The 27500-nt window shown below is 32.4% G+C and overlaps 2 long non-coding RNA genes across 2 annotated transcripts in view; one reads left to right on the forward strand and one right to left on the reverse strand.

Annotated features, from left to right (window-relative positions):
* LOC124955838 overlaps positions 1–27500 on the forward strand; it is a 64141-nt gene that overhangs the window by 33804 nt on the left and 2837 nt on the right. The window lies entirely within an intron of this gene.
* Positions 8851–9477, reverse strand: LOC124955839. The gene is made up of 2 exons (XR_007103003.1): positions 9243–9477; positions 8851–8956 (listed from the first exon to the last, which is right to left on the reverse strand). It is a non-coding gene; the product is annotated as an uncharacterized LOC124955839 (long non-coding RNA).

Here is a 27500-nt window from a genome sequence, read left to right on the forward strand (position 1 = left end):
TATTTCAACCCCCTTTTTCTCTCTCTCTTTCTCTCTCTCTCTCTTTTTCTCTCTTTTTCTCTGCTTTTCGTTATGTTCTAATTTCTAACGAAATTTGTCCAGGTATAATTAATCCATCTATTATAAATGATTAATTGCACATTGTCAAAAATAATATAATCATTTTGATTTGAAACGATAATATGATTTGTGTTCTTTGACGTTATTAACCTTTTAATTATCTCCGAGATATTATATTTTATATGATATTTGCATTTCATTGTTATACACTTCTTTCTCTCTCTCTCTCTCTTTCTCTCTTTCTCTCTTTGTCTCTTTCTCTAATTTTTTTTTTTGTAATGTATATGTACAAGAGAGAGAGAGAGAGAGAGAGAGAGAGAGAGAGAGAGAGAGAGAGAGAGAGAGAAATTGAGAGATAGTAAATTATACGTAATATCATCCTCAAAAGAGAACAGCATTGAACGTTCTCCAATACTTTGAAACAACTATTTCTGTTTCGCTCGATAGTTCTCTCTTTTCTCTCTTTCTCTCTTTCGTTCTCGTTTGTCGTATCGACCTATCGAGAAAGCTTCTCGTCGTACATACATACGTAAACTTTATCCGGCGGTTATTACATTGCACAACGATGGGTCGTTTGCAGGTCGACTGAAATAAAAGAATCTCTAGCTTTTCCATTTGTTTTTGAAGTATGTATTTCCATAGTAGGAAAAAGAGAGAGAGAGAGAGAGAGAGAGAGAGAAAGATGAGTAAAAGTCAAGCTGGAAGTTGAATTTCCGTTTTATATCTATTTTTTAAATTCTTTTTCTTTATTTTTCTTATTTTTCTTATTTTATCTTTTTATTTTATTTCTATTTTAATTTTTTTTTCTTTTTTTTTTTTTCCTTTAATTTTTTTTACTTTGCATTTTGTACTTTCTTTCCCATTTTCCTCTATCCGTAATTCTTTCTCTCTCTCTCTCTCTCTCTCTCTCTCTCTCTCTCTCTCTCTCTCTCTCTCTCTCTCTCTCTGTCTCTCCCTTTAGTACGTTCAAATGGGAATATTTGTAAAAGTCTCTCTTAAAAGCTAGTCTTTGTACTCTTCGAAAAATATAATTAACTCTCTGCATGATTATTCCTATTCTACGGTACGTATATTCGGTTGAATTTTATCCCCCATTTCTATAAAGACGAATAACACGTTCTTATAGAAATGTCAAGGATTAAAAAAAAAAAAAAAAAAAAAAAAGAAGAAAGAAAAAAAGAAAAGGAAATGGAACTAAAAACGAAAGAGTAGATAGAAGAAGAAAAAGAATTAGACGATTATCAGAAATATATGTATATATATGTGCATATACATATATTATATATACATATTCAAATACATATTCAAATAAAAATATTATATATACATATATATATATATATATATATATATATTTATTTGAATTATCATGCTATAACGATTTTTTCTTATTATCGCATTAATATTAATCATTAGAAACGACATATACATCTACGTAATTATTTATCCTTTACCTGGGATCGATTATCTATCATTATCGACCAAGTTGACGTAAGCCTTGACGCATTGTTTAACGCGTCCATTAAAAATTATAATCGTGTATTGAATTTTAACGAGAAAGAGAGAGAGAGAGAGGGAGAGAGAGAATGGTCTGTGTATATACATTAATCGTTGTTAAAATATTAATTAGTATTTCAAAAAAGAAGGTTCATAATGAGTTATCTATTTATAGAAGTAAAAAGTAAAAAAAAAGAGAGATAGAAAGAGAGAGAAAAAGTTAGAGCAAAAATCTCCTCTACAAATCACGATTAATTATAATCATAATTATAATAATAATAATAATAATAATAAGAAGAAGAACAAGAAGAAGAAAAAAGAAATAATTTAAGAAAATGTGTTAAATATGAATATAAAAATGATTATCGTTAACTAGTCACTTAAAATCGTTAGGTTCGTTCCAAACAACCTAATAGGAAGTGTTTAATAGTATTACAAGGAACAAGTTACGTATATGATGAATATAAATTGTGTGTGTGTGCGTGTGTTTATATATATATATATATATATATATATATATATATATCGTATATGTTTATGGATCGCATACATGCACGTGCTTTCACTATCCTTGACAATTATTAACCGTGTGCACGATGTGTCGTCGGTGATGTATGGCAATCGGCCGTGAACATCGAACCTTGAACACGAATTTAAAGTATGGTGCACGTATTACGTTCATACATATATAATATTATAAAAAGAGAGAGAGAGAGAGAAAGAGGAAAGAAAAGAAAGAGAGAGAGAGAGAGAGAGAGAGAGAGAAAGAAAAATAGAGAAAGAGAGAGAGATTGGCTCGTTACGAGAGAGAACAGTCGCGACTGATTTCGTTCGAGACTCGTCTCGAAGGTCGAACTAATCCTGTTATCCAATTGATCTTTGAGAGTCAACGTACGACTAACGACCAATCTAATTTCGTTCTAACGATTGCTCGATGTAACAGGATCGAGTTATATATAAAAATAAAAAAATGTTGTATTTTCTTTCGTTTCTAAATTTGAGATCGATAAATCGTCAGACTGTCGAGACTCTCTTTTTCTCTCTTTTTTTCTCTTTTCTCTCTCTCTCTCTCTCTCTCTCTCTCTTGAACTTTGATAATCGTGTCAAGAACGACAAAACGACAAGGGACGGACTGTGACTATCGATCGATCAGAACGACGAGTTGGACGATATAACGAAGAGGATGAGTGATTCTTTTTCAAAGCGATTAGAATTGACGCTTCTCTATACACAAAGGATACAACATAGAAACATACACATATATAAATATATACATATAGACACACACACAGACACACACACGTTACAACCAGATAGATGGAGATAGGTGCATACGTGTATGCAAATGTCACGTCGTTCGCGTGCTTCGGTGTTCGCGTTAAAAAGGGTAGATCGTAAAGTCGACTTGCTTCTCTTTTTATTTATTTATTTATTTTTTTTTTTTCCTTTTCTTTCTTCTTTTTTCTTTTCTTTTTTTTTTCTTTTTATTTTTATTTACATTTTCAGTTTTATTTTTATTTTCATTTTTATCCTCATCTTTTACTCTTACTATTATCATTATAATTATAATTTTTTCTTTCTTCTTCTTTTCTTTTTTTATTCCTTTTTATTTCGTGAACTTTCTTTTGGAACTCGTATAAAAAATTGCGACCTCCTTATCATATTTGACCTTAAATCTTTCATAATTAATTAATTAATTAAAAAAAAAAGAGAATAAAAAAAAAAAAAAAAAGAAAAAAACTGAAAATAAATTACGTTTGATTATTCCTTCTTCTTCTTCTTCTTTTTTTATTTTTTCTTTCTTTTTTTTTTCTTCTTTTTTCTTTTTCCATCCACTTTTAATTTAAATAGATATCCTTACTTAGTTTTTAATTACAATTATTTTGATTTTACACTTATCCAACGACGAAAATATGTTTATTCGTCTTTCCTTTTCTTCTATCTTCTTCCGAGTATCATTTTTTTCATTTTCTCTCTCCCTCTCTCTCTCTTTCTCTCTCTCTCTCTCTCTCTCTCTTTATCTCTCTATATCTCTATCTTCGGCTTTATCTTCTTCGTTACTTGAAACGATTATCACGCTCGCTCTGTCGATTTTTTCCATCGAATTAGTCCCTTTTAATCGCTTTGTCAGGTAATATATCCTCGCTTCCGTAGTTACGTGTGTATTACGTATGTGAGAAGAGTACCTAACTCTCTCGTTTGTGTTCTAACAGTTCGCACAAATACACACACACACACACACATACAAACTAACGACAAAGAGAACGAGAGAGAGAGGGTGGGAGGGAGGGAGAGAGAACAAGATAGACGTGTATATGCTTCCTCTTGCTCCCGTAAATCGATATCACGTAGCCCAGTTTTGTGCGATAGCTCGTAGCGAAAGCTCTTTGCCTCGTAAGAGACCGAGCTACAAATTCGAACTCGTCGAACGAAACATTTTTATTGATACCGTGGCTCGTTTATATATACCCACGCATACCGCTAGATTCTCCATTTCGAAGCCAACGTTAGAATGTTCCGTTTATAAAAAGCAATTTTCTCTACGTTGATATGTAATACATACAACATACGAATATATATATATATATATATATTCGTATATGTATATATGAATGAATACGGAACGACGAGTATAGGGCGGTAGAAATTTTGATTAATTTTGTTCTATTTAATTTTTTTGCTTCTCTCTCTCTCTCTCTCTTTTTTTTCTATTTTTTCTTTTCCTTTTCTTTTTTTTTTTTCTCTCATAAAAATCGTTCTACAAAATAGCCGGTCAATGTTTCATCTATTTCAAGGGGAAAATATTATTCTACGGATTGATTAATCAACGATGGTTCATAACTAACCCTCTTATAGACTCTTATATCATTTTAATTACTTTTTTCATGTTCGTCCGAAATCCGACAATTATTAATTCACTTTTACGTCTTATCTAATAGACTTCATGCATTAACTAATGCCATCGTAGATTCGTAATTTTTTTTATAAATGATTGAAGATAAAAAGGGAAGGGAATAAAAAAAAAGAAAAAAGAGAAAAGAAAGAAATAAAACGAGAAATCGACCGATACGCACAGATTTTAATTGCATTATTCTAAGAATAACAATTTGTTTGGTACATATTTTTTTTTTGTTCTTTTTCTTTTTTTTTTTTTTTTACGTTAATTAACTCCAACGAAGAATCGTAATAATTATGAACGATTGAAAATAAGAAAAGGAAGAAAAAGAAGAAGAAAAAGACAAAAAAAATAATCAACTGATGATCCCTTTTGGAAATTCAGATTCGCGGGAAAAATTTCCGCTTTCTCTCTTTGTCTCTCTCTCTCTCTCTTTCTTTTTTTTTCTCTTTGTAATTTGAATGTTTGAATAGAAGAATATAACTTATCTGTAGATTGTATCATCTTGCGTGTCACACCTTCGCAGATCGTGTGATCCTGTTAAAAATCCAGATACGCCGGGGACAAATTTACACCCTATAGCATAAATTGAATTTATCAACAGGAAAATATAAACTATTTGTATATCTGGAATTCCTTTCGATTTCTAAAATTCCTCTGCCCCCTACTCCATGATTTGAATTCAATTATCCTAAAAATGAAAAATTCGCTTATTATAGCTATATATAAATTTCTCTAATTTTATCATTTGATTGAACTCGTTATATTTATAAAACATTTGAAAATAGAAAAGAAATGGAAAAAAAAATCAACGATCCTCTTTTTACGTACGTATATATATATATATATATATATGTATGGAATAAAATTACACGTGATAATTCTAATAATATTATCTTTGGCAGTGAATGATAGAAATACGATCGTATCTGTATCGGTACAAAAATAGATATCGCCATGTGTATACGCCGTGTGTTCTATGACAAATTTTCTCTACGAAATACTTTTCATTCCTTTTGAAAATAAATTTCTATTATTTCAATGCTCTCGTGAATTTAAGAAATTATCAAAGTTTTACAACTTCCCTTTTCTTTTTCTTTCATTTTTCTTATTTTTTTCTTATTTTTTCTTATTTTTTTTTTTTTTTTTTTTTTTTTTTTTTTTTTTTTTTTTTTTTTTTTTTTCTTAGAGATCGATCAAAAGTAATGTGTACATACTACATAGTACGCTTACGTACTATGATGGTGAAAGCTATGACAAAAAGTTTTGGAAAAATGTGTTTGTGCGTGTGTGTGTGTATATGTGTGTCTGTGTTCATCATCGAAAGCTTCATTCGGTTCGCTTTACTCGTTGGAAGTTAACGTAAAATGAAACTTTTCGGGACTTTCATGGAACGAGATCTTATGAAGAAACTTTCTTACACCCCTCCCCACCTTTCAACCCTCTTTTCTTTTTTTTTTACTTACCCTTCTTCTGTTTTATTTTTCATGATCTCCCTTTCTCTCTCTCTCTCTCTCTCTCTCTCTCTCTCTCTCTCTCTCTTTCTCCCTTTCTATCACTTTTTATTCTCTTCCGAACGAATGTAGTGGTTTCGTTCTTAATAAATAAAAAAAAAAAAAAAAAATTCATTGCTCGTATATCGTTCTCCATTCTAATATAATATCTCTTTCTCTTTCTCCCTTTTTCTTTCTTTCTTTCTCTCTTTTTTCTTTTTCTTTTTTTTCCCCCCTTCTATTTTTCTATTTTTCTTGTTCGTAATAATGAGACTCACGCGAACGATATCCATCATTATTACTATCTTCGTTAAGATATCGGATATTTGTTTCTTTCGTTTTATTTCTTTTTTTATTTTCGTCCTTTTCTTCTTCCTCTTTTTTGTCTTCTTACTTTTTTCGTTTGTTCGCTTATTTACAAAGTTTTGGATTATCTTATGAGAATGAAAATAATAAAAATCGAGTATAATATAATGTAATAAAGTAAAATAAAGTAAAGAAAGATAAGATAAGATAAGATAAGAGAAAGAGAGAGAGAGAGAGAGTAAGAGGAAAGGAGCGAATCGGAGCAGTTTCAGCGATAATTATGCAATTTCAAGTGGGACGAAGTTGGTGCGGTTTTCGAACGACGAATAATCGGAATGAGTTTTTCCATTATATCGACGTGCTGTCTCGAGAATATAGAAATAAAAAAGAAGAGAAGATTCGTAACGAGAAGACTCTTTATCGTTATCATTCTCTCTCTCTCCCTCTCTCTCTCTCTCTCCTCTATCTTTCTTTGTCCTTTCTCTTTCATACACACATACACATATTCTTTTTTTTCCTCCACGACTTTGATGTACACAGCATTTTTCTTCATTCACCCTCTCTCTCTCTCTCTCTCTTTTTTTTTTTTTACTCTTATTCTCTTCTCGCCATTCCTAAAGAATTATTTTTCTCTCTTGAGAAAGAAAGAAAGAAAGAAAGAAAGAAAGGAAAGAAAGAAAGAGATACAAACGTTTTGCTATGCTCGAACGATCGATAAGTCTAATAAGAGAGGTCGTGATAAAGAGCCGGTGGGAGGTAAAAAAAAAGAGGCACCAGAGGGAAAAAAGGGAGCGAGAGTACGGTTTAAAGTTTTCCACTTTTATGTCGTTATACTCTCGTCGCTATACTTCTACGGTACGGAGATACGATGCCACGTTTCATTTACATGCGAATCACTTGCCCGTACCTTTTTAAAAAGATGTAGAAAGAGTAAGAGTAAAAGAGATAAAGAGAGAGAGAGAGAGAGAGAGAGACAGAGAGACAGAGAGAGAGAGAGAGAAAGAGGGAGAGAGAGACAGAGAGAAGAGAAAAAAAAACGAGTAAGAAATTTATGTTTATATATGCATAACAGAAGATCGTTCAAAGGAAAATGAAATCATATATATATTTCTTTTCTTTTTACTTTTCTTTCTTTCTTTCTTTTTTTTCTTTCTTTTTTCTTTTTTTTTTTTTTTTCTTTTTTTTTCTATTAGGTGGACCGGAAAGTATTTGGCAACTAAGTCATTGCGAATTTGGTTACCGCAACGACTTAGTTGCCAACGGGATATTTTCTTGGCAACTAAGTCATTGCGGATTTGATTACCGCAACGACTTAGTTGCCAACGGGATATTTTAAGGGGACCGGAAAGTAATGTCGTTTCTTGAAAGCGACATTACTTTCCGGTCCCCCTGACTATGGACCGGAAAGTAGTGTCGTTTCTTACAAACGACATTACTTTTCGGTCTCCCTGAATATGGACCGGAAAGTAGTGTCGTTTCTTACAAACGACATTACTTTTCGGTCTCCCTGACTATGGACCGGAAAGTAGTGTCGTTTCTTACAAACGACATTACTTTTCGGTCTCCCTGACTATGGACCGGAAAGTAGTGTCGTTTCTTACAAACGACATTACTTTTCGGTCTCCCTGAATATGGACCGGAAAGTAGTGTCGTTTCTTACAAACGACATTACTTTTCGGTCTCCCTGAATATGGACCGGAAAGTAGTGTCGTTTCTTACAAACGACATTACTTTTCGGTCCCTCTGATATATGCAACTCATAACCTGTGTCCCGTAATTGATCTAAATATAGAAAAATTTCGTGCAAAGAGAAAACGAAAAAAAGAGAAAAAGAAAAATTTATTTCAAGAAAAGAAGAGAAAAAGGGAAAGAAACAGAAAAAAGACAACAACAATGATAATAATACGAAAGATAAACTTGTAGCGAGAAATTATGTCTGAAATTTTAACGAGAAAGTCTTCTCTCTCTCTCTCTCTCTCTCTCTCTCTCTCCTCATTCTTTGCTTGTGGTGGATATAATTATGTTTGAAATTCTTTTTTTTCTTTCCTTTTTTTTATTATTATTATTGAAAAACCTCTTCTTCCACCACTCTCGCAAAATTAAATGTTTGTTCGTAAAACTAAATATAATAATGCGAAGAACGAATTTATACCAGGGGAATAAGGGAGGAAGGGATGAAGGGAGGGAGGGAGGGAGGATAAGGGTTGGTAGGAGAAAGAATTACGTTTGTGTTTCAACAAGAAACAGTTTATTTTCCCGTCTTTGCTTCCTCTCATTTATGATATAATTACGTGTTTACAAAATTTCTTTATTAAATAACTTCTTCTACTTCTATTCCACAAAATTAAATGTTTATTCATTATGAATTAATAATAATAACAACAACAACAACAACAATAATAATAATAATAATAATAATAATAATAATAGTAATAATTAGACATAGAATTAACTTTAATTACCAACGAAATAATGTCTATGTTTTAAGAGAACATCTTTCCTTTTCTTCCTTCCTTCCTTCCTTCCTTCTATGTATTTCTTTACTTTTCACGTAAGATTTTCAAGCTCGAATTTGCTTTTAATACCTTCTTTTGCTACTTTCGGACAAAGTTTTCTCTAACATCTCGAAGAGAAGAATTTACGCGTACACCGGCTTCCCAGCTGTCGAGAGAAACTGAGGAACTTCAGAGGTTGAGAAGAAACCCTTCGAAGAAGTTTGATCGTTTGATATAATACATAGGTATATATATATATATATATATATATATATATATATATATATATATATATGAAGAAAGAGAGAGAGAGAATATCTTCTATTTGACAAAGTTTTCGAGGAAAGTAGATAGTTATTCTTAACTTCTACCTCATAAACAGAGTGTCATAAATATGCAACTGTTTCTTGTCGTTACTTCAATATTCTCTCTCTCTCTCTTTCTCTTTCTCTGTCTGCCTGTCTATCTCTCTATCTCTCTTTCTTTTGTTGTTACCCATTTGTACACGTAAACTCAACGAAATCCCCGGTATCACGTCTATCTACTCAACGATATATTTATATAATACATATTTGAGAATATCCAAACTCGTTTCTATAACGATTGCCGTGTTTCTTTATTTATGATTAGAAAACATGTACTTAGTTATCTTACTGCTGTTGCTTCAAGACTGTCTATATACGTTTTCTCTGTTAAGAAACTACTATATATATATCTTTTTCTGTCTATCTGTCTATCTATCTATCCACATAACTGCGTACGTACTTTAACGAGGGAAGAAAAAGAGGGTAAGAAGGAGGGAAGGGGATAGAAATAAATAAAAGTAAAATACGTGAATATAAATCGTGAACTATCTTCGTGTTTATCGCAAAAATTTTATGTTCGTTCTAGCACGGACTTTGCTTTAACAGAAAAATAAAAGAAAAGAAAAGAAAAGAAAAGGAAAGGAAAGGAAACGGAAAAGGAAAGAAAGAAAGAGAAATAGAATGAGAAAACAAAGAGGAAAAAAAGGAGAGGGAAAGAGATATAAAGAGATAAGAGTGAGACAGAGAGAGAGAGAGAGAGAGAGAGAGAGAGAGAGAGAGACGAAAAAGGGAAATCTAATTTTTCTCTCATCTTTCTCCTTTTATCGTGTACGTACTTGCATTATTCTCCTTCGAGATATCGAATAACGTCAATCTCGAAGAATCGGCTTATCGCGAAAGCACAGGAAAGATCGTGTTTTAAAATCGATCAACTACTACTCCTACATCTTCTTCTTTTTCTTTATTTAACGTTCACCCAATTTTTTATTATTCTCCTTCGTATATAACCATTTACATACATACATACATACATACATACATACATACATATGTACATACGTACGTACGTACTATCTCGTTTCAAACGACATTATTCGTATTCTTTAAAGGATATGCAATCGAGAACGATTTTAATGTTAATTATTCAGACGATTCTAAATCGAAATTGCCAGGATGACTATTATTACCTACGGTGGTTTTAGCTTTAGTCGTGATTAGAAAAGGGGATTGGTTATGGGGTTTTTGGATATGGACTGTGGGACAAGGTAGAGAGAGAGAGAGAGAGAGAGAGAGAAGTAGGAGAAGGAGAAATAGAGATTTAGAGTGAGAAGGGTAGTAGAGAGTGAGAAGGGATAAAGGGGTTAGAAACTATTCGAATTCTCGCGTGAACGTTTTCGCATGTAATTTCCTACGTACATTAATTATCAACTCCCCATGGCTAGGCCGTGCCAATTGACACGATTATGTCACTGCGATTACCATTGGAGTCGTGATTGTAACGTTTCATGTACTGAGTCATTAATTAATCGCGTAATGCCATATACAGACGCATGTCTCTATCTATCTCTGTCTCCCTCTCCCTCTCTCTCTCTCTATGTATACGTACATTATCTACAAATACATCTCAATTCAAACAAACAATTCAAGCGTTTCCGTTTATGCGATTGTACCTTTTTTTTCCCTTTATTTTTTTCTTTTCTTTTTTTTTTCTTCTTTTACTCACTTTTTATCTTTTTCTTTTATCTTTTTTTTTTTCGTTCTGGTTTTTTTCTCTCTCTCTCTCTCTTTTTAATCTACGCTCTCGTAATGCACGACGTGTACTGACAAATAACGAAGTTTAATATGTATGCAGGAATGAACGATAAATAATTATTATTGATACTAACCGTCCAAGGCGATCCTTTTTTACGACTGACTGGGTGTGATCTCGTTTAACGATCTCTTTTAATGTCCCGCAGACAGGTCGAAGGTTATTTTTGATCTATATAGGATCTATTCGATGTTGGAGGAGGGGAGGGGAGGCGGAAAAGGGTGGAAGGAAAAAAAAAGGAAAGAAAAAGGACCTCTGATTTATTTCCTTTCTTTTCTCTCTCTCTCTCTCTCTCTCTCTCTCTCTCTGTCGACGAAAACGAAACTCTTGAAATCGATATAGTAAAAAATGTATATTCTCTTTTAAATGAAATAGTATCGCACGTTACGCGATAGAAATATAATGCCATAATTCTTGATATTATATAATATATTATTTTAAAAATATGCGATATATATATATATATATGTTTGTGTGTGTGTGTGTATGTATATATACGTACGTGAGTATATTTATTTACTGTTCGTTAACACCGCTTTATTCGTATATGCTTATTCTTTCAATCTCATTTCCAATGGAAATTTCATTTTGTTCGAAATAATAATCATCGAATTCGGAACGTTAACGATTGCAAATATTTCCCAAATAAACAGAGAGTCCGAGAACGTTTAAATAGTAAATACACTTTAAGTAATGATGTAAAATTGATACCGGGGATCGTGCAATGTACGATTTTTATGATGAAATCGTGAAATACGTGGATCGTTTTAATTCTATCCGATAACTGTAAAATTATTTAACGTTGCTAAAGAAGATTAATGTTTATTCCTATAAACGTAATCTTTATTATTTTCTCTTTAATGTATAAAAAATTTTGCGAAACGAGAACGGAAGAAAACAAAAAATATATATACGTATATATGCATACATAAAATCTAAGCGGATAAAAGGAAAAAGCGAGTCAATTATTAGTCAACACACTTGTCATACTCGGCAAATGTTTTGTAAAAAAACACGTCGACGGTCAAACTCGACAAGTGTTTTGCGAAAAAACACGTCGACGACGATCACGTTTGGACACGAGTTTTGAAAAAAAAAAAAAAAAAAAAAAACAAAGAAAAAAAAAAGAAGGAAATAATAACAAGAAAACAAAAACAAAGGCAATGTTAAGTTACAATTGACGGCACTAGTTGCTTTCTGAAAAATGTGTCGAGTCACAATTGTCGGTACGAATTTTTTGAAAAATATGTCGAGTCACAATCGACACTAGGAGATTATTTTCCTTCTCTATTTTCTTTTTTTCTTTTTTTTTTTTTTCTTTTTTTTTTTTTTGGAAAAACAAAGAAAAGTAAAACAAAAACATGTCGAGTTACATTCGACAATCATATTGACTCGATATAGGATTTATTTGACTGGTAATACTAAACCGTAGGACATTCGTTCTTATTAAAATCATTGATAAATCATGTAATATCGTATTTAATCCTTATAACCGAACTGAATAAATAATTCATACCATCGATCAACATATTTCATACATATATGCATACATACATACATACATATATACATAGACGTATGCAATTTTTTTTTATTTTACAACGACTACGACATATATTTCGTATTAACGTAAGTCTCGTGTCAACGTAATCATTAATTATCATCTTGTTTATTAAACATTAAGGGGGAAAAAATTAATTAATTAAAATGTATAAAAAAAATGACGGGTGGAGGGAAAGAAAGGAAGGAAGAAACTAAATGAAAAAAACATAGGAGAAGAAGAAGGAGAAAAAAAGAAAACCATTTAATTTACATATATACGATTGGTGGAATTGTGATAGATTAGAGTGAAGCTTATCACCCTTCATTAGGATGAAGCGAGGTGGTGATGTGCGAAGGTAAAAAGAGAGAGAGAGAGAGAGAGAGAGAGAGAGAGAAAAATGATCATTTAATCAACGATGAAATAATGCGTAACAGTGAAAAACAGGCAGAAGAGAGTCATTGTCAAGGATCGATTATTGCGCTCTTGTCTCGAATTCAAGGCTCGCATTTAGAACGTTTGATGACACTAAATTGTTGAGCCTTGGGATTGAACGAGTTTCAGGGACGGGGATTTTTAGTTGCTCGTATTCCGTTCTCTTAGCACAAACACACGGATATAGACATACAGAGAGAGAGACAGAGAGAGAGGTTAAATCGTTTTGCTTGTGTAGAAAAGAAAAGGTAGCTGACCCAACGAAAAGCTAAAGATTTTCATCTGATCGAATTATATCCGCTTTTCGTAATTCCATTGAACAAGTAATTGATCGTTCGACATTGATGTATACGACGCAGAAGAATATAAGGAATATAAGAGAGAAAGAAAATTATATATATATATATATATAGAAAGAGAGAGAGAGAGAGAGAGAGAAAGAGAGAGAGAGAGAAATAACGATAGGATTATTAACGATCTATGAAACGTTTCTCTCATCCGGTGAAAGATCGAAAGAGAGATAGATAGATAGATAGATAGATAGATAGATAGAATGAAGGAAAAAAAGAAAGAAAGAAAGAAAAGAAAAGAAAAGAAAAGAAAAGAAAGAAAGAAAGAGTACATGACGTTAATCTTTTTCTAAATTATCTTCTACCTTATCGGAACGAACGAACGAATGAACGAACGAACGAACGAACGAACGAACGAACAGACGACTAATTGAAAACTATCGATCGATGTGTATCGCACGTGCCGCGTCTAATGGAAAATAATTTTCGTTAGATCCGATGAAGTCTTCCTTTTTAACGCACGTTATTATATTTAACCCGATCTTTTGTTCCCTCTTTTTTATTTCTTTCTCTTTTCTTTTCTTTTTTTTTTTGCTTTTTGCTTTTTATGTATTTTTTTCCTTCTATAAAAAATACGTTCTGAAAGAAGGATGATATATATATATATATATACACAGTTAAATAGATAGGTAGATGGATGGATAGATAAATAAATAGAATAGGAAAGGGTAAAAGAGATAAAAAGAATTTTCTTTTTTCTTTTTAATTTCTCGACCCTTTTTTTTTTCTCCCGATCATGCAAAAGTAGAGATAAAAACGATGAAAAAGGATAGAAATATCGAGAGACTAACGGATAGATAGATAGATAGATAGATAGATAGATAGATAGATCGATAGATAGATGGAATAGAATAGAGAAGAAACATTTGACGGTGTGATACTATCGTCACGTACGCTCTTAGGACTTAAAAACTTTTATATATGAGAGCGTATCCGTGCTCGGATTACCTTAGGACGACGACGACGACGACGACGACGACGACGATTCGAAGGAAAGAACTACGCGTTAGGATAAAAATAAGGCATGAAGGAAAACGTAGATAGATAGATAGATAGATAGATAGATAGATAGATAAAGAGATGAGAGAGAGAGAGAGAGAGAGAGAGAGAGAGAGAAGAAAGAGCTAGAGGTGGATAGCTGATTGCTCTATCCATCGAGAAACCGGCGACACGAGTTTCCATCTAGTCTTTTCCACTTCTTCTATTTTCCTCGTCTTTCGTGCGATCCTCAAATTGCGTTTTCAACGGGCGATTACCCCTTCGCTATCTTCTACCTTTCCTCTCTCTCTCTCTCTCTCTCTCTCTCTCTCTCTCTCTCTCTCTCTCTCTCTCTCCTCTTCTGTCTCTCTTTCTCTTTCTATCTCTCCTCTTCTTTCTCTCTTTCTCTTTCTATCTCTCTATCTTTCTTTCTTTCTTCAATGTAAGAACCTTTATCAAGATCCTGAAACGAAACGAGCCGGCGAAGCACCGTGCGTTACCTCCTTCTCTAATCTCTTCCTCTCTCTTTCTTTCCCTCTCTCTCTCTCTCTCTCTCTATATATATATATATATATATATATATATATATTTATTTTGTTTTTCTCCTTCTCTTTTCATTTCTTTCCCAGTACCGTTAGTTTTTTCCTTTTCTCTATCCTTTTCCTTCCGTTCCCATTTCTTGTCCTTTTTTTTCTTATCCCATATACGTATAACATATAGGGTGTACTGTTTTTTAATCGAACCATACGATCTATCCAGAATCATTATCGATAATTGAGAATAGCTTGAAATTATTCCTCCCCTCCCTCTCTCTCTCTTTCTCTTTTTCTTTCTTTATCTTTCTTTCATAATTAAATATATATATTATCTTATTTAATGTAAATCAATCGAAACTATGGGAGACAACTATATATATATATACACATATATATATCGAATCATTCATCTTCTTTTATTCATTTTATATTTCACTAATTACTTATGATATATTTAAATGATAACGAGTATTAAAACGACGATTATGGATTTTACTAAACGATCTATATATAAGTCGTTTGAATCTATTAAAAAAAAAAAAAAAAAAAAAAAAAAAAAAAAGAAAAAAATTTCTTATCATAATTTAATAGAACAAAAATAAAAAATAAAATGACATGTTAATGAAATATAAAAATATGATATTGCGTTGATAAATAAGGATTTGTCGTTATCAATTATAGATCCAGGACAACAGGATGCGTATGCATTTATGCTAATAATTAATTTCAAATCTATCTAAATGAACGATTAATCTAAAATTAAAGCGATTAGATCGTACAACAACTGTGAGAAAACATTGACTGAGACTGACCGAATGATTCACTGGTGCTGACCTATAAAAAAAAAAAAAGAAAAAAAAGAGAAAGAAAAAAGACAGAGAGAGAGAGAGAGAGAGAGAGAGAGAGGAAAAAAGAATTCAAAATTGTAATAGGAGGTGAGAGTTCTTAATTAACCTTCGAGTCGCATTACAAAGAAATTAGATATTTGCACATAGCCATTTACTCCGAGTAAGAGTACAAGTTTAAAGATAAAGTAAACGCTGACGATGAGATAGTTTTCTCGAGGAACGATGCTTTCGGTAATTATCTGAAACTTCATTACGTTTAATTGAGTTTGCAAATATTGAAAGTGATTTCGTTATGGAACAAATTAGAATTATTTTAAATAACAATTTTGACTTTTTCTTTTTTTCTTCTTCGTTTAGATCCAATTATGTGGGAAGATTTGTTTTTGTTTATTTATTTATTTATTTTTTTTTTTCCTTTTTTTTTTTTTTTTTTTTTTTTGGTTTCTTTTTCTTTTTTCCTTTCTCTTTCTCTCTCTTTTTCTCTGAAATATTTTATCCTGACGATCATGAGAAAGGGATTTTAAATTCATACGTATATTTATTTTCTCCGCAAATATGGATTTAAATTATTTCAAAATTATTATTATTATTATTATTATTATTTCTTTTTTTTTTTTTTTTTTCTCCTTTTTTTTCGTTTTTTTCTTCTACGTGCCGAACATGACGACGAACAAAAGAATTTAATATGCTCTTTATTATTGATATATTTTAAATATGTCATATGCTTTTATTAATGTTTATCTTTGAGACATTATTTTTTTACTCTTAATTTTTTCTTTCTTTCTCTTTCTTTTTTTTTTCTCTTTTTTTCTTTTTTTTTTCTTTTCTTCCTTCATACAATCAAACAATTTCTCAAGAAGAGTGCTTAGTTATGTATTTTCTCTTTTTTAATATCACGAAATAAGTCGAGTAAAATTTTATCACGTAAAATAATATCATCGGGTGATTTATTATCATTTCACACAAAAGTATTCATTATTATCCTCGAGAATATTGAATTACGTACATTCATCGTGCATTGTTCGTCCATATTTTTCAATCATAAGAGATAACAATTTTATCTTCTTCTTCTTCTTCTTCTTCTTCTTCTTCTTCTTCTTTTATTTTCTTTTTTCTCTTTCTTTATTTACTTCTTTATTTATTTCTAGATATCAAAATCACCTGAATCCGCACTTTTTATATTTCTCTTAATCTAATTCCTGTTTCTTTTCTTTTTTTTTCTTTTATTTATTTTCTTTTTTTTTTTTTTCTTCTTTTCCTGATTTTTGTTTTTTTCCATCGAGGTTTCTCCAATTTGTAAACACATTTACAAATTCTCCAATCTTATTAAAGAATTGCCGCAAATTGACATTCTAACGGGATATTTAACGGTAACAATCGATGTTTATAGTTGTCGGGGTTAATATCGCATTAAAAAAAAAATCCCATTGGAAGGTAATGCAGTGCTCTCTCTTATCGATGCTTGTTATTCCTCGACCTTTCACCTTTCAGCAATGCGCGAAAATTTCTCTCTCTTCTCTCTCTCTCTCTCTTTCTCTCTTTTTTTTCTTTTTCTTTCTCTTTCTACACAATAATCATTCGTTTATACGTTGTATTACTAAAGGGTATACGCGATAAGATAAAACTTGCAGTAAACTCCAAATTTCATATATTTAAACGAATTATATATATATATATATATGTGTGTGTGTGTGTGTGTGTATATATATATTTATATATCTGTTTCTTTATTTATGTTTCAGGTAAGCATTGCGTCATCTTCTTAAAACGATAATCATAAGTCGAAACGAAAGCCGATATCTCGTAGCGGAAATGAAGGTAACGTAGATATTTCGTTTATCAACCAACAAAATGGAGAACAAGAGAGAGGGAGAGAGAGAGAGAGAGAGAGAATTTTATTTTCTTTCTCTCTCTTTTTCTCTCTTTCTTCTTCATAAAGTTCTATTAGAAATATAAAGTTCTATTAGAAAATAATAACATTCCTGATTATTAATATTAAATCCACCATATTTTCATTCAAACTGATTAAATGTATATTAAAATGTCGACGTGGAAATATATTTATAGAAAAAAAGAAACAATGAAAAAAGAAGAGAAAATTTCTCTTCAAGTCAGATTAAAAACGCATTTATTAATCCTCGATAATTCTTCATTTTCATATTTATTATTTCATATTCAATGGATTATACGTTTGACGTTTTTGACAATTGATTTTTTTTTCTTTTTTTTTTTTTTTTTTTTTTTTTTTTTTTTTTTGAGAAGAAGAAAATTACTACTTTATCGACCGCAGGAAGGAAGAAGAGCACGGAAGTCTGTTGTGACCTTCCGATGGCGCCACTAAATCCTTCTCGAGTACGTCGTACGGTCAATAAAAACGTTTTTGTCCCTTGTCACTTACTTATCGACCAATCAATCTCTACGAGCTCTTTTTCATTCTTAACAGGGACGTTGACCTTTTTACTATTTCCGGTGTCTCGTAGACTCCATTCGCCCGTCCATTCATTCATTCTTTAATCCATTGAATAACGCATATGATTATCGACAATTATTGAACATTCAAGGGGAAAAACGAGAATTCGATGTAATGTCAAATTTCATTTCTCTCTCTCTCTCTCTCTCTCTCTCTCTCTCTCTCTCTCTCTCTCTCTCTCTCTCTCTCTCTCTTTCTCCCTCTCTCTCTCTTTTTTTTCTTTTTCCTTTTTCTTTCAAACGAACACAATTCACCATTAAATATAATGTTTTCTCTTTTCAACAAACGTCACGTGTCATAAAATAACACAAACGTAATATTAATTATTCAATATTCTTGTTCGAAAAGTATACCGTTGTATGTAGTTGATGATGATGATGACTGAGGTGGGGGTGTGTAGCGTAGGACGGAGTGGGGAGTGGTCGGGATGAGACGAGACAAGAAGGGGTTAATAGGGAGAGAAAGAGGAGAGAATAATAATTAACATAAATTTCATGGCGGGGGTGTCTTGGCAAATAAATACCGATAAATCCACAAGATTAATTATGCAAAGGACGAAATTAAAGCGGGTCTTAGTAGTTTAAAGGAAGGGGCGAAAAGGTATAAAGAGGGAAGGAAGGACGAACGTCGATGCCTTCGGGAAAATCGCTGAATAAATTTCTTGTCCCTTTTCCCCCTCCTCTTCTTCATCATCGTGAACATCTCCTTCTCCTCCACCTCCTCTACTTGCTGCTGCTGTTGCTACAGAAACAGCGTAGCGTTACTTCTGCCTTTGACTGTTTAAAAAGAAACGCACGCGTGCGCGTAAACAGGGTGTGCAAGTAAGGCAGAATTAAACGCATTAAATTATTAATGCCCCTTTGCGTTTAGTTTCGAGCAAAAAAGAGAGATATATATATATACATATAAAGAGAGAGAGAGAGAAAGAGAGAAGATAGAGATCGTAACACGTATATACATGGATAAAGAGAGACAGAGATGGAAACAGATATATATATATATATATAGTTTGTGTGTAAGAGAGAGAAAGAGAGAGAGAAACTACGTAGTCTCGATCCATGGGGTAATTTCCTCCACCCTCTCCGTTCCTTCCCTCATCGTAGCCTTCGTTACTTAAAGGCATTCAAACGCGCCATGTGACGCTCAGCTGTGCGCACTACCGCGGCGAATCTTAAAATTATTGTCTCTACGTATGCTTTATCTCACTTTCATCGACTGTCAAGATCTAAACGAGTAATAGAATTTGTATAATAACGTACAAGCGCTTCGATTGAATTCAATCAAATCGTATCGTGAATATAACGTCGAATTTATTAATTATTTTCATTGTTATTATTATTATTTTTTTTGTTCTTTTTTTTTTTTTTTTAAGTCGTCGTTCTTAATGTTAAATATAAATATATATTGGAAGTCGTATCGATTGTTTCAATCATTACGATTGATGTAGATATATATATATATATATATATATATATATATATATATATATATATATAATACGTATGATTTAAAGGATTGATTTGATCTATTGATCGTACAAATGTTTTAGATCGTTTAACAATCGAGATTATTTATACGTTACGAAATCATTGATTACGTTCGATGATCGTCTGATAATGATTAACTTATATTATTTTACATTTACAATTTGTTTACAACGAAACGACGTGTATGTGTGCACGTGTTTCTGATAATTCTTTTTTTTTCCCCCTCTTCTTTTTCTCTTTTTCTTTCTTTCTTTCCTTTTATTATTTTCTTTCTTTTTTTTTTTTTTTTTTTTTATAATATATATCTTTTATATACTTTTTCTTTCTTTTCTTTTCTTTTCTTTTCTTTTTTTTTTTTTTTTTTTTGTACGAGTTAAGAAGCTTCGTCGTACAATTTTCGTCGTACAATCGCTGTTGTTATTTCAGAGCTCCGTTAGTAGGGTGTAGAACCCACGTGGTCTTGAAAAATGTCTAGACGATAGGCAAATGAACGATTGTCAGTCGCACGACCTCTGTTCGATTTAAAGAGGCGGAGAAATTTTTTACAAAGAGTAAAAGAAAGAATGAGAATGAGAATGAGAATGAGAATGAGAATGAGAATGAGAATGAAAGAGAGGGGTGTGGCATATGGAGAATTATCGATTACTAACGAACGAGAGAAATGAGATTAGAGCGAATCACTTTTTTTTTTTCTCTTCTTTTTTTCTGATGTTTGCTTGTTTGCTCGTTCGTTCGTTCGTTCGTTCGTTCGTTCCTTCCTTCATTCGTTCGTTCGTTCGTTCGTTCGTTCATTCGTTCGCGCGCACGCTATCGATCGCAAAGCTTTGCTATTCGTCGCCGTGTTCTGGGGGTTCTCGTCCTGCTCCTGTGCCGACCAATAGCGTTTAACGTTTATTTTCTGTGGATATTAAACCACGGCACGAAGAGGGTGGACTCCGATCCGACGAGATAGAGATAGAGAGAGAGAGAGAGAGAGAGAGAGAGAGAGAGAGAGAGAGACATTAAGTATAGTTTTACTTTAGAGTAATTTTTTTTTGTTTATTTTTTTTTTCTTTTTTTTTTTTTTTTATTAATTTTCTTTCCTTTTTTTCTCCTTTTTTTTCTTCTTCTTCTTTTTTCTCTTCATGTCAATAATAGTTCTTGGCATCGACAAATCCTTTCGAGTTTCATTTTTGTTTTGATTATATGTGTATTTTTTTTTTTTTTTTTTTTTTCTTTTTTTGTTTTCAAATCGACGATTTAGTCTCTTGACGTCGACAAATCGCGACGAGCTTTTTTCTTTTTTTCTTTATTTTTCTTTTCTTTTTTTTTTACGCAATTGCAATCATCTGCAATTGCAACTGGAAATTATTCTCGAGTATGTAAGGGCAACGTAGTAAAGAAAATCATTGACTTTATCGAGATTCCGAAGGAAAACGAAATGTTATCGTTGACGTAAGTAAGTAAGTAAATAAGTAAGTAAGTAAGTAAGTAAGTACGTTGAACCTTCCCATCAGGATTTGTACACGCTCTCGGTGTGCTTTGCGCTTCGGTAACACGAGGACGTATGAGCGTTAAGTGCATTATAAAAATAACCTACACGTGCCCCGTGCGTGTCACTGTCGTGCGAGAGAAGAAGAAGAAGGATGAGGAGGAGGAGAAGGAGGTGGAGGTGGAGGTGGAGGTGATGGAGAACAAAAAATACGAAAAGAAAAAAGAAACATCGAGACGGTGTAGACGCGTGAGTTCGCACGTATCTTTCTTTTTTTTTTTTTCCTTCTTTTTTCTTTCTTTTTTTTTTTTTTTTTTTTTCTTTCCCCCTTAACACGAAAAGATATAATATATGCATGTATCTGAAGATCTTGCACGAGTTTCGTTTTCATGTTCATTCGAAATCATTTCACTTTAAATGTCTATATCACGATTCGATTTTATTACTTTTCTTCCAATTGTTTCGATTTTGTGATTTTCTTTTCCTTTTTCTTTTTTTTTTCTTTTTTTTTTTTTTTTTTTTTAAGGAGACGCCAAGCACGAACAAGGAAGAAACACCGAATTATTCAATAACCAGTGTATAGAATTTACGAATCGTTCATTAAAACATCAAGTGACTTGATTAAATAATTATTCCATGAATAATATTATTATGTTTATTAGTAAAAAAAAGAAAAAGAAAAAGAAAAATGTCATCGTTAATTGCAATTGATAATTAAATATTGTCCAATGGCAATTGACGAAGCACATTCTCCGAGCAATTCTCCTCGACTTTTCGTTACGCAATAAATGCGCTTTCACGCTGTCATTCATTACAACACGAGTCGAGTGCCATACCCGCGTGCAACTCCAAAGCTTCTAGTACATAAACGCGTCCCCCTCCAGGAATACATATATATGTATATATATAGAAAGAGAGAGAGGTGATGACGATGACGATGATGACGACGATGACGAAGACCGAATTGGACCGACGACAACGATGACGAAGACCGAGTAAGACCGATGACGAAGACCGGATTGGACCGATGACGACAATGACGAAGACCGAATAGAACTGATGACGAAGACCGGATTGGACCGATGACGACAATGACGAAGACCGAATAGAACTGATGACGACCATGACGTTGACCGAAGACAGTTTATGACGGTGGTAGTGACGGCGGCAACAGAAGATATCCGACGGATGTCGATTTGATAATTTCGAAAAAAATGAATTTGTGAAGAAAATATCTTAGCCTGATATTTGTTCATTTGACACCATATTACGTAAAAAATATTTATTTGCATTACAATAGGTCTTACTTAAAAAGACCATCCCGTATATTCACATAGACTTCTATTTTATTTATTTCTCTCTCTCTCTCTCTCTCTCTTTCTCTGCACGTAAAATTCTCTCTATCTTCGTGTGCGTTTCAAATGCTCTCCGTTATTAATAACGTGCTCATCGATGTGGAAGCCGCGAACGCGAGAAGCGAAAACCCATTGACCGTGACCCTTTACGTTGATTTTCTCTCACTCTCTCTCTTTATACACATATATATATATATATTCTCTCTATCTTTATAGTTTAACAGATTCTTTACAAATCGTTACATCCCTCTCTGATATATATGATAGGTTAAAGATCTCTATAAAAAAAAAAAAAAAAAAACATCCGACATAACAGTATTAATAAAGTAAGTGATCTTTAAAAGGACGAACGAGTTTAAAAGAAATATCTTTTTTTTTTTTAATATATTTTAATATATTAAAATTTAATTTAATATATTTATCATATTTTATTATATTTTTATATTATATATATATATATATATATATATATATATATATATATATATATGTACATGACTGGATCAGGTGTATTAGAGCAAAGACAAAAAAAAGAAAAGTATTTATTGTCATGAAGTTTAATGATTGAATAGGAAAGAAATATCTTCGAAAATGATTTATCATTTGAATTATCAACTTTCAATATTCTAACTCTCTTAAAGGTTAGTTTTGATTAAAATATAAAATCGTCATGTTTATTATCGAAAGGTGATATGTAATATTTAAAAACGACACGTTTGATTTACGCAAATGTTATTACTAATCGAAGAAACTACAACTATTCAGTGTTCTGTCCTTTCACGAAATTAGACAATTTCTCGATCTGAGAAAATTAATATTGAATAAATATCGCAATAAACGTGATTAGTAGTACAAGACATCCCATTACTTTTAATTCTTTTTCACGTAATAGATAATGACGACGGCGGTGAAAGTTGTTCTCGTAAAAAAAAAAAAAAAAGAAAAAAAATAGAAAAAAAATAAACAAAAAACAAAGTAAAAAGAAACAAAAAAAAGAATGAGATTCGTCCCGAACAAAAAGAATGAAGTATAAAGGAAGGAAGAATCGAGTGAAGGAAGGAGGAAGAAAAAGGGATTAAATAAAAAAAATAACAAAAAAAAAAGAGAGAGAGAGAAGGAAAAAGAAAAAGAGGGGAAACTCCCTCTCTCCCTCCCCCAACCGAATAAACGTTAATTAACGATCAAAGATGGCATGATTGTGGTGGTGATGAGGATAGAGAGGTGGGAGGAGATATAACGCATCGTCATTGCATTGTGAAAAAGGATGAAACGTTAGAGGAGAAGGACGATCGAAAAGCATGTTTCGAAAGGCTTGTATATCGCGCATACGTACACGCACACGCACACGCACACGACACGCACCGGGCACCGTCGTAAATGGTTTTGCAAAATAAGTCAAGAAAGTCGAGAAATAAGTCGGCGTGTCGGGGCCGTGTCTCGGTCTGCCGGTGAGGAATGTCGTTCGACCGCGCTCGCTTGCGGTACTTGATAAATGATCACACCCATGGAATATTAAGACTCTCTCGCGTCGTTGGACAACAACTATACTACTACGACAACAACAACAACAACAACAATAATAATAATAACAACAACAACAACGACGACGACGACGACGACGACGACGACGAACATGACAAACACAATGAATGTTATTTTTCCTTTTCTTCTTCTTTTTTTTTTTTCTTGCTTTTCTTTTCTCTTCTATTTTTTTTTTTTTTTTTTTTTTTTTTTTTTTTTTTTTACTTTACTCAATACCAGCATGTAAAACAGAGTGACATATATCTATTTAAAATTATTTTCCCATTACTGTCATTCGTTTCGATTAATTTCCAAACGATTATTAATTTTTTTTTTCCATCTTTTGACGCTTAAAATCAAACGACACGATCCAATGAAATTATTTATACGATTCGAAGATCTTAATTTTATTACGTTAGATCAAATCTAAATTTATAATATCTTTCATTTGTTCCTATCTATTATTCGAATACGAAAACTTATGTAAATAGCGAACATTCTTACGAATTATATTATCATCATCCCCTGGATGCAATTCTTCTTCCTTGGCCCTTCTTTCCTCCCTTCCGTTTCTTCCTACGAAATCTTAAAATCACAAAATCATCGTCTCGAAATCTATATCGTTTCGTTTCAAATCAATCGAATAAACTTTAACCCTTCGATTCGAACGAGTGTCAATATTTCATTTACGAATTATTTTATCTGAAATCATTCGATACGATTAATTTCATATTTTCAATTAATATCGAACGACACATCGTCTACGAATTATCAAAATCCATCATTAAAATCTTATCATTATCTCCGAAGATATAAACGTATCGACGTATTATATATACATTTGATTAATCATGAATTTTTTTCTTCCTAATTATCAATGACAATAATCAACTACAATGAATTTTCATTGAATATATATTAATAGAAAATCTCGATCATATCTATTTTAATATTATGATCATATTTAAATATTTACAATGTAGATTGTAATCTTTATTAATAAAAATAAATAAACTTAAGATAAACTTAAGAATTTTATAAGTTTTAGATTGATTAAAGATATCAATTTCTGGATCACATTTTACGTGCTTTACCAGAGCTTTTACGGAAGAACATTGTTCTTTTTCTCTCTCTCTCTCTCACACTCTCTCACTCTCTCTCTCTCTCTTTCTTTCGAAGAAAAAGAAGAAGAAGAAGAAAAGAGAAGAAAATAGATATACATATAGAAGAGAGAGAGAGAGAGAGAGAGAGACCGGTCTCTTCTGTTGGCTCGTCCAAGCGGACAGGAATCACCGATCGCTCGAAGCGTCGTCTCCTTGGCTCCGGTCAGTGCCTGCTTGCTTGCTTGCTTTGCTTGCTTGCTTGCTTGCTTGCTTGCTTTCTTGCTTTCTTGCTTGCTTGCTTGCTTGCTTGCTTGCTTGCTTGGCTATACCTCGTTTCTCTTCTCTTCTTTTCTCTTCTCTTCTCTTCTCTCTTAGTACCACGACTTCCACTTCGACTTACTACGGCCAACTTTTCTTCACCTTGCAGGCGAATGACCGTTACGTTTTTTCGTTCCAAGGTTGAACGTATCCTTTCGTTCGGAGCCTCTCCCTTCGTTTTCTACTACTTGCTCTCTCTTCTCTCTCTTTCTCTCTTTATATCTCTGTCCTCGTCTTCGTCTTCGTCTTCGTCTCCGTCTCCGTCTTGAATTAAATTTTACATTCGTTTTCTATCAGACGCATTCTTCTTTTTTATTTTATTTTATTTTATTTTATTTTATTTTATTTTATTTTATTTTATTTTATTTTATTTTATATACTGATCAATCATGAACTTTAACTTTTCTCTTTGAACATGTAAAATAATGTTAAAATATATTTAGGAATTATTTTCCCCAAGGTTTTTCACATATTTCCCTTTAGTTTCTCAATTTGAACATTTAAAACAAAATATATATATATATATATATATATATATATATATATATATATATATATATATATGTATATATGTATCTAATAAAAGAAACAATCAATTCTATATAAATGTTAATGATCATACAGATCTGTCCATGTTTCCTCTTTCACTTTCGATAATAAGTAAAAGTAGAAGAAAAATAAGTAAGAAAGTAAGTAAGTAAGAAAGAAAAAAAAGAAAGAAAGAAAGAAAGAAAGAAAGAAAAGAAAGAAAGAAGGTGACGTGCATTATCGTAAAACTTTTCAAATTCATGTTAATAAATTCTGACAGTTATTGTTTCAAGTAGGACGTTCTCGTGTTTCCCTCACGGTCTTCTAAAGTGTCCAATGCCGGTCGGTCAGGTGTGTTAGCCATCGTGGTGTTTGTTAAGCTAAACTCCAACTAGAAAGAAACTCGATCATAATCATAACTTCCTCGGACAGTTTTCTTAAGAAGCAAAGTTTCTGCCTGTTATATCTGTATTATAACTATCTTAATGGGAAAATGGGATTGGGGATAGGCGGGTGGGAATAAATGGATGAATTGAATGTAAGGGCTTCGTTTAGAGTTTTGGATTTTTAATATATCGAAATTCTCTTTCTCTCTCTCTCTCTCTCTCTCTCTCTCTCTCTCTCTCTCATTTATTTTTTTTCCCATTCTTTCTTTTTTATCTCTTGTGTTAGATGGCCCGAGTCCAAAATAGCATCTCGCAAAAATAGGTGGATATTCTGGATGTCGGCCAAATTTATTCCCTCCCAGATATTAAAGGTACTCTACTTCTGTAGAAGTGCAAATTAAATAGGTATTTATAACTTTTCCTTTCGTAATAATAACCTTCGCAAAAAAAAAAAAAAATACGGCCGGATCTTCGCTTATTTCTTGTCTCGAGGTCGACCAAAATGCATCTCATCGTCAATGTACGATTATCCAATACATTTTGACGTGTGTTGTATTGTGTCTGTATGGGAAAAAAAAAAAAAAAAAAGAAAAGAAAAACAAAGGGGGAAAGGAATGGAAAGATATGAAAGATAGGGAGGGGAGGAGGGTGGGAGGGGACAAAGAGGAAGAAACTAATAAGATAGTGCTTAAAAATCTGTTTTTTATTTCTCCTTTTTTTTTTTTTTTTTTCTTCTTATATATATAAGTCCTCCTCAAGAATTTTTGTTCGATGTCGAAAAAAAAAAAAATTACTACTTAAAAATAAAAGGAGAAAGGAAAAAAAAAGAAAGAAAGAAAATAAAGATTGGCCATAACAATTAATTATCATCGAGTAATAATAAATAATAACCACGTAATGGATAATTTCCTTACGTTAAATTTTAATGAACGTACGTCGTTTTCACTTTTAAAATAATAAACCACGAGAAGTCCAACGAAAGAAGGAAAAATAAGGGGGGTGGAGGGGGGTAGGGGCGGGTAGGGGACCTTCGAAAGCAACGGTAGTCTTTGAAAGGATAACACAAGTCTTAGAGAGAGTTTATCCAGCTAAACATCTATACCTCGTAACGGCCTCAACTTCTTCCTTTTCTCTCTCTCTCTCTCTCTCTCTCTCTTTTTCTTCTTCTTCTTCTTCTTCTTCCTTCGTCCTTCCTCCACCCTTCGTTTCTCTTCGTGTGCCCATAGCCGACGTTTCCTGACCGATTCTCCATCGACGTCACGCGAGTATACCCATGCCCTCGAGGCCCCCGAGAACCCGTCGAACCTACACG

The sequence above is a fragment of the Vespa velutina genome, chromosome 19 (assembly GCF_912470025.1).
Source record: "Vespa velutina chromosome 19, iVesVel2.1, whole genome shotgun sequence".
Taxonomy (NCBI): domain Eukaryota; kingdom Metazoa; phylum Arthropoda; class Insecta; order Hymenoptera; family Vespidae; genus Vespa; species Vespa velutina.